Source organism: Camellia sinensis, chromosome 15 (assembly GCF_055761805.1).
Source record: "Camellia sinensis isolate YWXY chromosome 15, ASM5576180v1, whole genome shotgun sequence".
In the NCBI taxonomy this organism is placed as follows: domain Eukaryota; kingdom Viridiplantae; phylum Streptophyta; class Magnoliopsida; order Ericales; family Theaceae; genus Camellia; species Camellia sinensis.
In genome coordinates this window covers 100,883,154-100,900,258 of record NC_138975.1, presented here as the reverse complement: position 1 = coordinate 100,900,258, position 17,105 = coordinate 100,883,154, and the positions used below count along the sequence as shown (strand labels likewise).

At 33.7% G+C, this 17,105-nt stretch overlaps 1 long non-coding RNA gene across 1 annotated transcript; it reads right to left on the bottom strand.

The window, feature by feature from the left end:
* Positions 1-1,099: 1,099 nt before the first annotated feature.
* LOC145813751 (uncharacterized) lies at positions 1,100-6,028 on the bottom strand. Its single transcript, XR_014356992.1, has 4 exons — positions 5,781-6,028; positions 3,362-3,657; positions 1,499-1,551; positions 1,100-1,395 (listed from the first exon to the last, which is right to left on the bottom strand). It is a non-coding gene; the product is annotated as an uncharacterized LOC145813751 (long non-coding RNA).
* Positions 6,029-17,105: the final 11,077 nt, after the last annotated feature.

Below are 17,105 nucleotides of genomic sequence, written 5' to 3'. Positions count from 1 at the left end.
TGACTCGAAATAAATATTTACAAAATGGAAAAAAAAAACTCAAAAGTTAATTTTTTTAAAAAAAAATCTAAACCGTAAATCGCCCGCACATCCGCAAACCCTATCTGCACAAATCGCAAATCGTACTACGGGCGGTTGCGGTTTGACTTTTTCCCAAACCGCATAGGTGCGGGCGGGTCAAAACCGAACCGTAAACCGCACAAAACTGATCCACGAACACTCCTAATCTCAGCTACTTTCGGCACCTCTCCCATCAACATCGCGTAGCCCTTTGCCGCTACAACATCATTTCTCCGTTGCCATATTGTCAAAACCATCACCATTATCACAACCACCACTTTCATAGCCTCACCACTGCAACCACACTCCTTTGTTGCCCCACTGCCCCTACAATCACCACCGTTGCAACCACACCCTAGGGTTTTCTCTCTCTTTCTCTCTTACTCACTTTTGCAACAATGAAAGGAGGTGGCACTACAAAAAAAATGACTTTTTGCGACGGTAAAATACCGTCGCTAATACTCCTAATGCCGTCGCTAATACTTTTTGCGACGGGAAAATGACTTTTTGCGACGGCAAGAGGGGGGTTGCAACTGCAGGGGTTGCAAAAGAGTTTTTGCGACGGTAAGTGCCGTCGCTAATGTTTTGCGACAGCATTTTTTACCTTTTTGCGACAGCACCTTGCAGTCGCTAATAACATTTGAAATTTCTTGACTTTTTTGCGACGGCCCTATTTTACCGTCGCTAAAAATATTATTTGAGACAACAAAAAATACCGTCGTTAAAAGTCTTTTTTTTTTAAAAAAAAACACTGTTTTTTGCGACGGTGTGGTACCGTCGCAAAAAGTATAAAAAATATGAAATTTTTTATTTTTTACGACAGTGTAATGCCGTCGCAAAAAATATTAAAAAATAATAAAAATTTTATTTTAAATAATAAAATTTCCATTTTTTGCGACAGTATAATGTTGTCACAAAAAATAAAACCTATAACAAAATTAATAAAAATATTAAAATTTTCTATTTTTTCCGACAGTGGTGCCGTCTCTCTCTCTAAGAGCTGATTATTTACATTCCATTCACAAAAACATCATAACAGAATAAAAATAAAAATTGATCAAACCATCAAATTCAATATTTTACAAAGAATAATTAAACTGTACATGTTCATAAAAACATATTTAAATTATAAAATTCACCCAAATCCTATAAAATAATAAAATAAAATCTAAAATTCACCAATCAGCACATTGGATATTTAAATGCTCTTACAAAAAATAAAAAAATAAAAAATTTCCAACAAGATCTCAATTTTGAACCTATTTCAAAAATCCAGCTGCAAATTCCTTACTTTTAGAATCAGATCTTCCCCTCGGCAAAATTTATCCTTTTGACCTACAAATAAATAGATAACAGTTGCAAATTATAATCTTTTGGAGAAACCAACTATTTAAACACCAGTAATGAAGATAATAAAAACTGTGGAAAGAACACTTACGTTGTCATCAGGAACAACTGCATATCTCTCAATTGGAGAAACAAAAGCTTTCCCTGCTCACAAATAATAATAATAATAATAATAATAATAATAATAATAATAACAACAACAACAATAACAATGGAATTCAATGTAGTACTCAATTACATCACTCTTCCTTACAATTGAATCCATAGGTCTTTGTTATACATGACTAAATCATCTTAGCATCTTCTCACTCAATTTATCTTCAACTAATAGTACTCCTACCATTTCGCACATATATTCATTTCTAATCCTATCTTTCACACATCCATCAGTAATCAATTTAAAGAAAATGATAAGGTAAAATTTTATTAAATTTGGATGATTAGATAAGGCAACAGCAACATTCACCAATCAGCATCACGGCAGAATTTGTGCATTGACAGACATTTGAGACTACTGCATTTCCTTATCTTGGAAAAGTAAGAATTAATTTTTCAGTCAGCCCAACTAGCATGTGGATGCCAAAGCTTTGCTTATGCCCACATAGCATATGCATCATTTTGAAAGAGAAGGTTATGCAACAAATGATTAAGTAATCAAAACCCTACAAAAAGTAAACAGATAATGAGGAGGAATTCCACCAAAAAACCTGCACTTCTGTGGAGCAAAATTGATTCCTATAGAAGCAGGGGCAACTCCACACAGGTATGAGTGGAATTAAATTTTTATTTACTACATATAATTGTTCATTTGATGAAAACCTTAAAATAGTTGTCACCACTGGAAAAGGAGTTTGAACACACTGCCCATTTAGTCCAATTCTAAACATCCCAAAACATCCCAATCCTCCATTGGGTCTACTCTACTCTACTCTACTCTACAAAGTCCATGCTAGAAAATCATTTGTTTGTGTATGTATTTAGTACAAATCATTTTGAAAATTGATGTAATTTATTCAAATTAGGACCTAAACTAGATGGAATTGTAATTTGAAGTCAATTTTTTGTTTTTTACTACGTGCAAATTGATGCATCAAATTGACAGTGTTGTTTATTTTAAATCTTTTATATGATCAAAATTTCTAAAAGAACATCAATTGTAGTGCAAGATTCATCTTCTACCCAAGAAATGTGGGGTGATAGTCGCATAGAAAATTATTTTCAGCTAAGTTGTGTTGACATGAACAATCTTCTATGAGATCCAAGGAAAGCATGCCTAGTTTAGTCCTCACTGAATAAGGGTTTAAAAGGAGGAGTAGATTGAGTCCAAGGCTACAATAAAAAAATCTCATCTTATCAATTCTAAAACTTCATCTACTTGAGTGGCTTTTTTGTTAAAACAATTTATTTATGATTTGAGACATTAAAGTTTCTCGACTTCTTGGAAATAGGTGATAGATATTTATAGGTGTGAATTTCTATAGTACTGGTAAAATTCAGGGTGTGTTTGGTATCATTTTTGTTTTCATATTCTATTCTCAAAAATTGGGAAAATGAAAATTTTGTTTGACAAATTGATTTGCTGAAACACTTCTATTGGAAACACTTTATTATTTTTTCTGATAAGCAACAAAGAAGATTGTAATAGATAAAGTAGAGAGGGGGCACAACCTGAGTACAATCACACAAGAAAATCAAAAGAATGAAAAAGGAAAAAAAAGTATTGAGGAAACTCCAAAATCCTACAGAAAACCGTAAAATAAAAAAGATAAGTTGATGAATGGGTGTTTTTTTATTGTTTTTGTTTCTGAAAATATCGAAGATAAAAACGAATTTTGAATTCCTACTGTAAAGAAATAAAACGCCTGGGGATTCAAAAGCACAAAATTTATTAGTTGTGATCCATAATATAACAATACAATAAAAAAGAGTAAGAATAAATGAAAGAATAAATTACCAGCAATAGTAGCATTATCCCATCCTTGTAGTAAGTTACCCATTGCTGCAGCAACAGCCACCAGAACTGCTCCACTCATCTTGCTCTCTCTCTCGCTCTCTGCATTATGAGAAGTGGCGCATTCGCATATGCACCACCTCAGCTTGTGCAAGAGCCAACTGGGTCTGAAGAAGGTCAATTTGTTGCTGCAACGATGATATTGCCCCTACACATCCGTACACTGGATCACGTACCCTTGCGTTTGCCTCATATACCATGGAACTCACTGCATCTCCTCGTTGGTGCATTGGCAACTCCTGCAAATTTCACGTTAACCCATCAAATCTGAAATTAAATTTAATTGTCAAAATCATAAAACAAAATCAAATTGAACCAATTAGACGCAATTTAGTTTTATTTTATTTTTTTTCAAACTATAATTTCTAACAGCTTGTCTTGTCATTATTCTCTGATCACAAAATCTTATTCAATTCTCAAACATTAAGCAAAATGCATCCTTTTCAAACAGTAAGTAATATGCCATCATTGACTTTTTTTTTTAGAACAAAATGTCAACCTTGTCATCATTTTCTAAACAACATGCAATTTGTCATCATTTTTTCAAAAAACAAAAAGAAATTTGTCATCAGTTTTCAAACATCAATTAAACAATCAAAATATTCCTGCTCACAAGCAAGAGCATTGTCAAACAATATAGAATTGAAAACTAGTACAAATTTATTTCAAGATTGCCTTGATCAGCGGCTAAAAGCTGTTGAAATGAAACTACTACTCATTCGAGCCGCAAAATTTTTCATAGGCATCTACAGCAGTTTTTTTTTTGTTGTTGTTGTAATGATTAAGCATGAGCAATTTGATTCTGTGTCTTTGTACTGCATGCATGTACTGTTTTTTGATGAACGGTTTGACGCGCGCCCTAAATCCGTCTTTTTGGACTTCAATTAAAAGGCGCCTCTAAAATAAAGGTGCTTTACATAATATTATTTGTAAAAATGTTTGAGACTTCTAAATGAGGAATTCTAGAGGTGAGCTCCCATTTTATGATTTGATGTTTTGACTTGTAATGTTACATTATTTATTTATTTATTTATTTATTATGTATTGCTACATCACTAGAGTTGGCATTAGAATTCCAATCCAACTCTAGTGCTTTCTATCATCACTCTATTATTTGCATTCGGATGTCAACATCTCTATCTCGGCACAGAAACAACTTGACTTGGATATTCATATTAAATGTACAATCTAGCGTCACCTTCGTGGATTGTTCACTACAAGGAAGGAGCCATGGCTTGGCCTAGGGTGGCCATGGCCCCCGTTTTTCAAACTCCATTTATAGATAGTATATATAGGGTGATTATATGCAAGGACTTCTCAAGTTGCAGGTATTGATTGACCTCACTACCCAATTAGAATAGTAATATAAGCCACAAAACAAAAGTCTCATAAAGTCTTTTAATTACACTTGACCCAACAACCCATCACCATTCTAAATAAAAGAGTAAATAAATAAATAAATAATACAATTGAATTTTTTTTTTTTTTATGTGCATCAAGTATAATGTTTAAATTTTTATGTAGTATAATATTTGGCCCTCTTTAAGATAAAATCCTAACTTTGTCCTTAATTCTCTGTACACATTTTTAGTTATTTTATTTACCAATATTTTATTCATATTTCCCGTTTCCTTTCTTCTTATCCTTCTTTTTTTTTCCCCACAAATTTCTAGTCAAAATTAAGATCCCAACGCACCCAAAAGACAAATACTTCATAGAGATTCCAATGGCTCCAAGAACTATAATCCTATTTGGGCCCCAAGCCTTGACTAATGATAAACGTTGCCGTGATCCCATAATTACACTACTTTAATTAGTTTCAACAACTTAGAATTACAATGGGTTTGTTTGGTGCAGCTCATCAGAAGGATACCCAGTTCACATTAGCTCAGAAGATCAAAAATCACTGTTTAAAAACGATTCAAGAAGTCCATAAAAAAAGAAAGCCCCATTTTGGCTATTTTTCACCGACTATACTTGGTTCGGATTCAAATTTTAACAACTAAAGGAAAAATCAATGGCATCAAAATTTAGAGAAAAACCATAAAGATTGAAGTTTGTGGAACAAAAAATGTTAAATAGAAAACAGTTTAAGTATAAATCCATTAAACGCATATAAAATTGTCAGAGTTTTCAGTTATATGAATTAAAACCCTAAGAACAACATAGAATTAATTTAAAACCCTAAGAACAACATAGAATTAATAGCAAATTAATTAAAGATGAACAATAATTTAGTTAGTTCAATTATAGGATTGTGATGCACCAGAACATGAGATTTTACGATAAACATCGTAAATTAAGTGGATCAGAAAACTGAAAATTGAGAGAGAGAGAGAGAGAGAGAGAGAGAGAGACGTACCCATTTGTGAGAGTTTAAGAAGGCCGTGGATTTGGTAGCTGAAGAAGGAAGGGGCGGATGAGAAACGTATGGGTTCGGCGAGAACCACTGTTCCTTTAGCCACGAAGCTGTAGATCAAAGACTGTTGCCCCATCTCTCTCACACTCAAAACCCTAAAACCTAGAGAGACAAATGGGTAGAGAGAAACGGAAGGAGAGATTGGGGATTTTGGGTTTTTCGGTGGGGATTTTGGTTGAAGAGGTTGGGGTTTTTGGGGGGGGGGGGGTGGGCGGGGGGGAGAACCCGATTGGGGATTTTGGGGGGAGAGGGAGGGGGAATGGAAAACAAGAAACAGATTGGGGATTTTGGGTTTTTGGGGGTTGTTGGGGGGGGGGGGGGGGGGAATGGAAAGAGGGAGGGTGAGAACCGGGCGGGAATGAAGGGGGGGGGGGGGGGGGTTTTTAATTGTCATTACAAATAAATATTTAAATAATAAAATGATTTTTTTTTTTTTTTGCAACAGAGGATGTCATTGCTAAAAAAAATTATTTTTTATTAAAATAATTTTTTATAGTTAATGAATTTTTATTTTTATATTTTCATTTAGTAAAGTTGAAAATTTATTTGTTTCATATTTATTTTAATGAATAAAAAATTATTATTTTTTTTTTATTTGGTAGATGTAGGGATAATATTTTCCATTCAAATAAAGTTAATTTTTTGCGGTCAATGTGGCATTTGCAGTGGTAGTAGTGGTAATAATGGAATGACATTTGCAGTAGTGGTGAATGTGGTAGAGAAAATGGGTGGTGAGAGAGAGATGAATAAGAGACACATAGAGAAGAGAGATAGAGAGAGAAAGAGAGACAGACAGATAGACAGAGACAAAGTGATGAGTGAGAGAGAGACAAAGTGGTCGCTAAAAGTGCATTTTCTTGTAGTGGAGAGCTCGGTAAATAGAGAAGAGATGAGGGAGAAAGTGAGCAAGGTGAACACAATGGGAGAGAGAGACAAGCAGACAGACAGACACATAGAGAGAAAGAGAGAGAGAGAAGAGCGAAAGACAGACAAACAGACATAGAGAGAGAAAGAGAGAGAGAAGAGTGATAAGTGAGAGAGACAAAGAGAGAAAGAGATATAGGGAGACAGAGAGAGAAACAGATAGAGAGAGACATATAGAAAAATAAGAGAAACAATAGATGAGCGAGAGATAGACAGGGTGAGAGAGAAAGAGAGCGAAAAAAGATGATCGAGAGAAAGACATAGAAAAAGAGAGAAACGAAGAGAGAAGAAAGATGAGCGAGAGAGACAGATATAGAGATAGAGAGAAGAGAGATAGAGAGATGAGAGAGATAAAGAGAAGAGAGATGAGCGAGAGACAAAGAGAGAGAGAGAGAAAGAGAAAGAGACAAAGACAAAGACTGACAGACAGAGAAGAGTGATGAGTGAAAGAGAGAAGAGAGGTAATATTTTGTGGTAGAGAAGAGGAACTGACAGTAGTGGTAAAGGTGGTGGATAAGAGATGATGGTGGTGGTGGTGGTGGTGGTGATGACAAAGGAGATTAGTGGTAAAGTTGTGGTAGTAGTGGAGTAAATGGAGTAACAGAGGTGAAAGAGAGGTAAAGGTAATAGTAGTAGTGGTAGTGGTGGTAGTGAAGTGGTGGCGATGGTAATAGTAATGGTAGTCGTAGAGGTCAAATGGCGACCGTGGTAGTAGTGGTGGTAGTGAAATGGCATTTGCAGTAGTGGTAAAGGTGGTAGAGGAGATGAGTGGTGAGAGAGAAAGATGAGTGAGAGACACACACACACACAAAGAGAGAGAGAAAAGAGATAAAAGAAGAGATAGATGAATGAAAGACACAGAGAGAGAGAGAGATAAATAGACAGACAGAGAGAGGAGAGTGATGAATGAGAGAGAGAAAGAAAATAGGGAGAAAAAGATGAAAAAATTGGTGAAAAGATATAGACAAATAGAGAGACAAAAAGAGGAAAAAAAAAAGAGCGAAAAGAGATAAACGAGAGAAAGACAGAAAGAGATGAGCGAGAGAGAAAAAAAATAGAGAGAGAAGAGAGACAGAGAGAGAAGATAGATGAAAGAGATAGAGAGAAGAGAGATGGACGAGAGACACAGAGAAAAAGAGAGACAGACAGACAGACAGACAGAGAAGAGTGATGAGTAAGAGAGAGAAAGAGAAGAGAGACAAAAACATAGAGAGAAAGAGAGAGACGAACAGACAGAGAAGAGTGATGAGTGAGAGAGAGACAGAGACAGAGAAGAGAGACAGAGACACATAGAGAAATGGAGAGATAGACAGACAGAGAAGAGTGATGAGTAAGAGAGGAAAAGAGAAGAGAGACAGAGACAGAGAGATAGGAATATGAAAAAATGGGTGAAAAGAGAAATGTTCAAAAGAGTAAGACGACGTCGTTTATAGTGGATCGATAAATCGAGAAGGAGCTCGATAAATAGAGAAGATGAGAGTAAGAGAGTGAGCAAGGCAAACATAGTGAGAGAGAAATAGACAAATATACAAGTAGAGAGAGAGAGAGAAGAGTGACGAGTGAGAGAAAGATCAGAAAGAGAGAGAGAGATAGAGATAGAGGGAAAGATAGAAAAAGAGAGAGAAACAACAGATGAGCGAGAGATAGACAAAAAGATAGAGAAATAGAGCGAAAAGAGTTGAGCAAGAGAGAGACACCAAAAAAGAGAAAGACAGAGAGAGAAGAGAAATGGACGAGAAAGATAGAAAGATAAGAGAGAGAGAGAAAATAAATGAGAGAGATAGAGAGAAGAGAGATGAGTGAGAGAGACAGAGAGAGAAAACAGATGAGAGAGATAGAGAGAAGAGAGATAGGCGAGAGACACAGAGAGAAAATGAGAGAGAGAAACAGACAGACAGAGAAAGAAGAGTGATGAGTGAATGAGATAAAGAGAAGAGAGAGAGATAGAGACAGAGAGACATGAAGATGAAAAAATGAATGAAAAGAGAAATGTTATATCAAAAGAGTAAGAAGACATTGTTTTTTTAAATTTTTTTTTTCCGACAGAAAAAAGTACTAGAATTTATTCAAACCATTTTGTGACTGTATATATATGAAGCTGTCTCAAAACAACAATCACTATGCTAGGTTAGAGTTTTCCAAAAACTCTTTTGAAAAAATTATACTTTATTGTGTTTCTGTGTTATATTGTTTTTACTGATTTTTTTTAATATTTTAAGTATTTTTTTTTAAAATTTTTAGACACACCTAACATAAATACACCTAAAAATTTTTAAAATTATAAAAAAAAAATCTTTTAAAAATTCACTAAATACCAAAAATATAATAATTCAATACATTTTTTTTTTGTATTTTTATGTATTTATTAATTTTTAAAAATATTTTTTCATAATTTTTTTTTAGATACATCTAAGGTGCATCTAAAAAAAAATTCAAAATTTTAAAAATATTCACTAAAAATTAACAAAAAACAAGAAAGTCACTTTTTGCGACGACAGAATATGCTGTCTCAAAAAAGCAGAGTATTTGCGACGGCACCAAATGCCGTCTCAAAAAAGCAGAGCATTTGCGACGGCACAAATTTGCCGTCTCAAAAAAGTAGAGTATTTGCAACGGCAGAAAATACCGTCGCAAATGCTCTTATTTTTTGAGACGGCAAATTGTGCCGTCGCAAATGCTCTGCTTTTTTGAGACGGCAAATGGTGCCGTCGCAAATGCTCTGCTTTTTTGAGACGGCATTTTCTGCCGTCGCAAAAAGTGACTTTTTGAGACGGCAAGTGTGCCGTCGCAAATAGTCCCGTCTCATATACCCACTTTTCTTGTAGTGTGGGTTTGGTTTGTGATGGGGGCTAGGATTTTGAAGCTCAATAGATGGCTGGGTTGCGATGTGGCGACGATGAGAGGCGACATGGAAAGAAGATGGGAAAGAAAGAGATGAGAGAATAAGGATCGGCAACAAGGGATGGCCTAAGGAAGGGGTGGCGGCTGTAAGAGAGGTTGTCGGTGGGAGTGAGTTTGGATGTTGGAGTCGGAGATGTTGGTTGTGGCAGTTGTGAGGGAGATCGTCGGTGGTGTTGAGTCTAGATCTTGGATCGAAGATGGTGGTCGTGGCTGCCGGAGGTGGTGGTGGGAGGTGGGAGAAGAGTTATGGTTTGTTAGTTGTGGGTGTACAGAGGAGGATTGTAATGGGTATTATGGTAATTGTAAAGAGAGAATTGAATTATTATTATTATTATTTTTTTGTATAGTAAGAAATTCAGTGTAACGAGAAATTTTTGTTATATATATAGAATTACCCCTCGTTAATGGGCAAATTTGAACAAGGAGATAATTATAATTTTTAAAGCTATAAGAGAAAATCACTATTTTTAATAAATCTCAAGAGTTGTATTTGTAATTTGCGCTGAAAACAACTAACTCATTATCTTTTATAATGGAATATAATAGTATTATGCAGTAGGCAAATGTACTCTCCAAGCACGTTTCCAAAACAATTGTAAATAAATAAATAAGAAAAATACTCATGATCATGACTATTTTCTTTTTTTAAGGTATGTATACTAAATTAGAAAGGAAGACGAAAAAAATGTGCAAAATAGTGAAATTTGCTAAATATAAAGCTTAAAATTCTTCAAAGAGAAAATAGTTTTCCACCACAAAGTTGTAATTTCATATTCAATGAGAAGTTTATAACAAGGCTAAAGAGTTTAAAAAAGATAAAAGGATAAATTTACAAAGAAAATAGAAGAGACTTAGAAATATATCATTATGTTGTGGGAAACTATGTTGTAAATCTATATCTTAGCCACCTAAAATCAAAAAGGAAAGTGTTATTTAAAACTACAAATACTATATAAAGTGATTTGTGAATGATATTTTTATAATTTTAAATTACAATCATAAATGTTTTGATTCGAAATAAAAAGATCAAAGAAAAGCATATTATTTTGTATGAATTTATTGTACAAAAATATTATTTGTATAATATTACCCTATATATATATATATCCCCTTTTAATTTTATTAAATACACACATCTCTACTTCAAATGTCAAAAAAATAATTCTAAGATCATACAATGAACATGAAAAAGACCCAACTTTTGGAAGGTGGTAGTGATTTATAACTGATGTGGGCGTGCACATCTACATCTATATTATATTATTATTATTATATTAAGTGAAAGTTATACTTGCTATTAGGGGTGTGCGCGGTGCGGGTCGGTGCGTTTTGAGAGAAAAATAGAAATTGTATGGCGGGTGGCGGATTGATAAAAGTGTCACTAGAATTTGTCATTTTCCTTATCAAAAACCAGCGGTTCAGTTGGCAAATAATGACGGATTTGCCTTGGCGGTTCGGACGGATTGGCGGTTTATAAAAAATATAATTCAAATTACAAAACTTAAATCAAAGAGTAAAAAAAAGACAAGAGATACCATGATGTTAAGCATCTTGCGAAACTTTCTTCTGATGCAGCAAGTGTAGTAACAACATGATAATATCAACAACTATGCCATCAGTTCATTACAAGCATCTGTGAAAGCTACAATGATCAAATACAATACATAAAATTAATATCATTTAGGGTTTACAATATATTGAAAATGTTTACTGTTGAAAAGTATTTAGATTGAAAAGTGAGCTGATGCAAGTTTGCCACATGGCGAGAAAAAAAAAAAAAAGATTGAAAAGTGAATTGGAGTCCAACTTTATTTTGGATTACTGACATCTTGAATTCCCCTCGAGCAGTAATGTAATACTATATTCTAAGGTATAGAACAACAAGCAAACTTAAGTAAAAAAGAATTTTTAGAATCTTATAAAACATGATTTAATAACGGTGCGGGTCGGTGCGGTTTGGAAGAAAAATAGAAACCGGCGGATTGATAAAAGTGTCACTAGAATTTGTCATTTTTCTTACCAAAAACCGGCGGTTCGATTGGCAAATAACAACGAATTTGCCTTGGCGGTGCGGCTCGGTGCGGTTTTAGCGGTTTCGACGGTTTCGGCGGTATTATGCACACCCCTACTTGCTATCCAAATCTTTGCTTTCTTTTCTTTATGCCACATGTTCTTTATTTTTCTATTTAAAACAACAAAAAATAGATAGATGGGAAGAGTGAAATTCGAACTTTGGATCTTAGGTCTACTGAAGAAGACCCTTACTACTTAAGTGACATACACTATATAATAAATATTTTATTTTATTTTATTTTTACTTATTTAAATGGTAAACCCTTACTACTTAAGTGACATACACTATATAATAAATATTTTATTTTATTTTTGCTTATAAATGTATCACATGTGTCAACTATTAATTAGTAATTAAGTGAAGAGATATAAAATAGGGAAAACTTCATTTTTATTCAGTATGTATCGTATGACCCAACAATCAAAGGAGGGACGTATTGTAGGGAGAGTTTTTTAAGTAAATGATTGTCTATTTAGTATGTATTGTACGACTCAACAATCAAATGAGGGACGTATTGTAAGGAGGGTCTTTTAAGTAAATGACTGTCTACTTAGTATGTATCGAAGGAGGGACGTATTATAGGGAGGGTCTTTTAAGTAAATGATTGTCTATTTAGTATGTATTGTATGACCCAACAATCGAATGAGGGACGTGTTGTAAGGAGGGTCTTTTAAGTAAATGATTGTCTATTTAGTATGTATCGAAGGAGGGATGTATTATAGGGAGGGTCTTTTAAGTAAATGATTGTCCAAGCAAGATATTTTTTTTTTGGAAAAAGAGAACTTGAATAATTTTACTTTTATGAAGGAAGTTAGTTCATGCAAAAATGTTTTGGAGCTCTAATAGCTCTAATGGGGTGTGGGTCCCATTGTGATAGTGATCTTTGTGTTTTTTTTTTTTTTTTTTTTTTTCAAGTCATTAGAGCTCATTGATTTAGAAGAATGTATCGTTGTTAGTTCATGTGTGGTTTTCTCCTCATTTAGAAATAAGTACATAATTATAAATGATTTGACGATCAGACATCGCATCTATATTGTCAAGCATGAAAATGTGTCTTGATATAAGTTTATTTTGTTCATATCTAAATGTTAAGGGGTAAATTGCATGTTAAATAAAACATGAGGAGATAAAGTGTATTTTTTCAGAAAAAAATAACAAAAGTACACTTAATTTACGCAATGATATTACTCATGTACAAGAGGTACAGGCAGAGGTGAATTGAAATTATCTATTTTATTTCAAATATTAAGGTCTCTTTTGGGATATTCCAAATAAGCTGCTTATTGATTTATTTCTATCACATCACATATGTATTTTCATAATAAGCAAAAAAATTCAAAAATAAGTTATACCTAAAATAATCTTAAGAGATAAAACCACACGTAGAGTAAATTAAATGAAGGTAACGTGTATAAGCATAAATAGTTTATATAATAAAAAATAATGTCATTCCTTTAATTCAATGCCTAAAAATTTTCAAATGAAAAAAAGTTGTCTAATCATGTAAATTGTTATATGAAAAAAATTAAAAAAGAGGTTAAAATGATGAAAAAATGCCTAAAAATTTTCAAATGAAAAAAAGTTGTCTAATCATGTAAATTGTTATATGAAAAAAAATTAAAAAAGAGGTTAAAATGATGAAAAAATCAATTGGAAAAGAATGTAAAAGAGGCCTTGATTATAGTGATTCTATATTTTTGTTGGAAAAATATTAGAAATTCATATTTTTAAATTTTATAAATTTAACCATAATAATATGGTAAAAGAGTTAATTTATTATTGGTGTGTAACAAATTAAAAATACCCATTATATAACATTATTGTGAGTCAAATTGTAAATTTTTTTTATGAGTTTCAATTTTTTTTTTTCATTTCTACTACCGCTCGGTCCCCCCCTCCCAAAAAAAAAAAACAAAAAAACTTTTACACCCCATCATCAAATTTTATTTTTGTCATTTATTTTTTTAATTCTAGGCACTTTAGAAATACACCACCACCACTGTCCTTCCCCCCAACACCACCATCACCGTCTTCCATTCGAAGAACGAGTTGGAGCTTTAGAGATTCGTTCATAGCGGTTTGATGCACCGCCGGCGGTTGTTGAAGCCGACCACCGCTCGTCTCATCACCATCGGAGCATGACTCTGACGGCAATGCTGCTTCTAGTTCCAAGAAGTCTAGCACCGCCATTGAACCCACCGCCACTGCCACCGGCCGGCGTAGATTCGTCGAGAGAGAGGAAAAAGAACACCTAACCAAAGCTTCATCCAGATTCGCCGCCGATCCTCCAGATCTACCTCCCCCTCTCTCTCTCTCTCTCTCTCTCTCTCTCTCTCTTCTATGATCTCTCTCTATATGTATATATATACACTAGTGGGTGGCACACACGATGTGTGTGCAATTTAAATAAGTAGGAATAAAAAATAATAATAATGAAATTAATATTATAATGTGTACTTAGCTTAAGTGGTATGAGTTCTCGTACTTAAACCCATGGTCATGGGTTCAAGCCTTGCCCATCTCTTTGTTTAAGTTTTTTTTAAAAAATAAAAAATACTACCACATGGCATGAAGAGAGTAAAGCTTCAGGACACCAAAGTTCCTGTTCACTTTATAATAGTATAGATAGATAGATAGATAGATATAGATATATCACCCATTCTTACAGATTGCACTTTTTAAGTTACGCAACTTTGAATGGGATTTGCAATAGAATGGGAGCTGAAGCATATAATCATGGATATATGTAACATATGCAAGCATTTTGATTTTGTGTATTTCTAAAGTGCCTAGAATCAATGGTTAAAGCTGCTCATGATGCAGCTAAGGAGGCTCTGGCCAAGGGTAGTTAGTTTTGGACGGTCCTGGTTTTTATTTATTTATTTTTATCTGTGGTTATCTCTCTCTGTGTTTTTTATCTGTTCAAATTTTGAACATTTTCTTAGATCTGTGGTGTTTTGTGTTTGATTCTTGGCGAGATATTTTTGCTGAAATCTCGTTGGAGAGATAGGTAAAGGAGTTTTTGTTGTTGTTGTTACACAAATCTTCTTCTTGTTGAACAAATAGTGGCTTAGACAATAACAAAGAATTATAACTTTTAATGAATTTTTGTAGGAACATTTGAAACATGCTGCTTGGAATTAAATATAAGTTGTCTATGTTGGAAATGGTTATAAAATTCTGGATAAAACCAGAATTTTTTCCTAAGTTCGATCTATTTTTTAGGTGGGCCCCGAGTGTCGATTTACTCGGGTCAAAGTGGTAACGCGTTCTATGCCGCGTTGTGATTCACGTGGTATATTTGGTTGCTCAAAACCATTACCGAGTGAATGGGAAATTGAAGCCAAAGTGTGCTCCATGGAAATGGAGTTTTGGTGGAAATTCCTTAAGGTTGTAAATTGGCTTGTCCCACATTGATTTGGTGGGAAGTTTTGAAAGGGTTTATAAGGCTTAGGGTGAGATACTTGGGGTGTGCCCCAAGGGGTACCCAAGTGTTTTAGAGGGAGAGGTTATGGGCAAAATGGGCTAGACCCATTGGACCCAAAAATCACCACACACGCGCGCCGCCATCCGTCGGGCTGGGCTTGGGCGCGGGTGCGTAGTGTGTGGTTGGGTTGGGCTTCTAATCTTTTTGGGCCAAAAACATTTGAATTTAATTTTATTTTTTATTAAAATAAAATCCAGAATTCAAATTAAATTGGTTTGGATTTTTTGTTCATCCAAATAGGGCCCTTCCCGTTTTCAAACATAATTAAACGGATTTGAATTTATTGCTCATCCAAACAGAGCCCTTCCCATTTTCAAACAGAATTAAACGGATTTGGATTTATTGCTCATCCAAACAGAGCCCTTCCCGTTTTGCTATCTGTTTGAATTCAAAACCAACAGGTATCATACCTGTTCAATTCAAAACCAAGAGCCACATACCTGTTCAATTCAAAACCAAGAGCCACTTTCACATCTATAAATAGGACCACCCTCATTTGATGTTTTCCATTCAAAAAATTCGTATTTCACTTCTGCTAATTATATTCTTCATCTTGCTGCATTTTATTTCCGAAAGAAAGAGTGTAAACACTTAGTGTGTTCGTAAGGCAAACAATTTGTAGTGCTGCTATTGTTTGTGGTAAGATCATTTCATCCTGGGAGATAGACGTCCGAATTCTGAAAGCACCGTGGAGAGGACGAATCTGTCTTAAGGACACAGTGTTAAACACTGGACTTGATCAGAAAAGTTATTCAAATAAATTAACCAAGTAAGTTGTTTAATTTTATTTTGTTTTTTATTTGTTTATTTAATCAGATTTTGTTTTTGTTTTTGTAACAAAATAAAATCTGTGGTTTTATTTATTTATTATTATTTCGAGTTTGGTTTTTGTAATCAAACAAATTCTCTCCTTTTATCTATTTCTTTTATTCTTGTTGTTGTTTTGTACACAACAGAATTTAATCTATTTAAATACAGTGAAGATTGTCCTACAGTCTATACTTTCGTCCAATTTCTCCCTTTGTATTGTGTTCTTCATCATAGTTCTTGTTTTGTCAGAGAAAACCGAAGACTAGAGCAAACACAACCATTAGAGAGAGTAGTCTAGTTTGATTGCTTGCAAAATTTTATAGATATGAGAATTTTGTATAGATAAAATTTGGATAGAAAATGTTCAGATAAAAATATTAAGCAGATAAATTTTTGTTGGTTGTTGATGATGATGATAATGAGGAAGCTGATTGCAACAGATAGGGAGAGAGAGGTAGAGAGAAGAAAAGATTTCAATAGATGGAAAAAAAAAATTGAGTAGATAGTCAACAAAAGTCAACAGATAAATTAAGGAGTAAAACTGGAAACAAAATGTCTTTTAAAACAAACAAAATAATTTTTTACCAAATTATTTCACAAATGATAGACCTTGTACCCTTATTAGTTTAGACTTTTCAACAATATTGCTTATAACAATTAATATTTTGCACTTTTAGTTAAGTTGTAATATGGTTGCTTTGTTAGTCTGGAGTTAAATTCACTAATAAAAATTTTCATATAACCCTCACATGATTTTTTTTTTTTTTTGACAAAAATGTAATTTTATTTGTTGGTAGTAAGTATACACTATAAAGGAAAGAAATATGTAATTTTACCTCTAAAAATGTTTCATGCGAGAAATTAGTGAATTTAGCATCAAACTAATGGAAAGACAATATTACAACTTGATCAAAAGTATAAGAGGTTAACGATTACAATTGAAAAATGAGGGATTAAATTCAAATTCGATTAAAATTCGATTAAAGTGTAGGGGTTTGAAGTGTAATTTATTAAAGAGTTTCTCATATTTGTACTTATTTTTCTATCGATTGACAAATAAAAAATAAAATTC